Raw genomic sequence first — 1,640 nt, forward strand, 5'->3', positions numbered from 1 at the left:
CATGTGCCCGGATCCATGATCTTCCTGCTGCTACTGCTGCCTCCACCATCACTTATTAGAGCAGAAAGCTTCAGGCCCCATGGCCCTGGATGGAGAATCTTCCACCGCCCTGTCCTGGGCTCTAGAAGGTTCCACCACTGCCAAGGACCAGGTGTGAGCCGTCACTGGCGCCAGGGGAATGAGGGAGAAGAATGCAGAGGAGACTTTGACCTCTACTTCATCTTGGACAAGTGAGTGGCCCTTCCCTCCCTGGCCCTGGGTGGCCCTCAGGAGACGCAGCCTCTGCTAGAGGAGAAGCAAGGCCAGGCTGTTGCAGAGCTCCGGAACGACGCCTCCTTGTTTTCTGAGGCAGAAGGAATGCCCGGACACTTGTCCCCTGGTGCTTTGTCTCTTGGAGGGGAAAAGCACCCTGTGGACTCTGGATGGCCTCTGTCTCTCCATCAGCCTGGCCTGGATCTCTGTCCTGCGAGCCCCTCAAAGTGACTGCTCGGAGCTGCCTCTCAGCAGGGGTTAGCGGCTCACTGTGGGTGTTTGGTTTTTGTTCCTCTGTGGTTTTTGTTTATTTTTTCAAAATGACTTCTATTTGACTAGTTCTATTGATTATTAATTCTGACTGTGTCACTGCTGAGAAAGTCCTTTCTGGCTGCTTCTCAGTGTTTTCCTTCTTTCTGCTACAAGTTGGAGAGCCGCGTGCCAATTCCTGCACTTTCAGGCACAGTTTGGTCTGTCTCGGTGTGGCCCTGGGAATGATGAGCTGTGCATTAGGCACCTTCTGGCTGTCAGAGAAGGAAAGGGGTGGGGGGTACTCAGCCTGGAGCGGTCGTCTTGATCCCACCCTCAGCTCCTCCTACTGGGTTGACAATAAATTTGCGCATGTTCCAGGGCAGCCATGGCACCGCTGACAGTGACGCTGTTGAAGCGCTTTACAGCCTCCAAAGCCCTTCCCCTGCCCTTCTGACATCCCCTAAACAATACTGGGATGTAGAGAAGTGAAGGTTTGCTTCTGTCTGACCTTTGGTAAGGGGCTGGGCTCCTAGAGGTTGGCCGAAGTCCCCAGAGGCTGGTGCTGGTGATGAGACTCAGGCTTCCTGTGCTGCACTCTTCCCGCCACCCCATGTCTCCGTGGACACTGTTGACTGGGGGACATGGGCCCCAGCCCACCAGTTCCTAAGCAAAGCCAGCAAGGACGGGAGCCACCCTGCCACCAGAGGAGAAGCCCCTCCCTACTGTCCAGCCAGGGGACTTGTGAGGTCCCAGTGCTCTCAAGTCAGAAAGCCTGGTGATGGTCCCCGTGGGTGGCCTGGGGGACAGTGTTCCCTCCCGTGTCCTCTGGTCCAACCTTGCTAAGCTGTGACCTCCTCTGGAGTTCAGGGAGGAGGACAGAGGACGCCCTAGTGTTAATTCACGTTGGCTGAAATACAAAGGCTCTCAGCCTCCATAAGTAGACAGATGTCAGTCACGATCACAGTGAGCTCTTCAGGAAATCACAGGTGTTTCTGCATATGCGGCCACAGAGTCGCAGGGGTGGACACGCAGCATCTTCACATTTACATGTGGATAACGCAGAAGCACAGAGCCGGCTTCAGTAAAGGGGGCTTGAACCTTGCAGGCCAGAAGCAGAGCTGTCAGCAAGTGTGGAC

Source organism: Galeopterus variegatus, unplaced genomic scaffold, assembly GCF_000696425.1.
Source record: "Galeopterus variegatus unplaced genomic scaffold, G_variegatus-3.0.2 Scaffold7222, whole genome shotgun sequence".
NCBI lineage: Eukaryota > Metazoa > Chordata > Mammalia > Dermoptera > Cynocephalidae > Galeopterus > Galeopterus variegatus.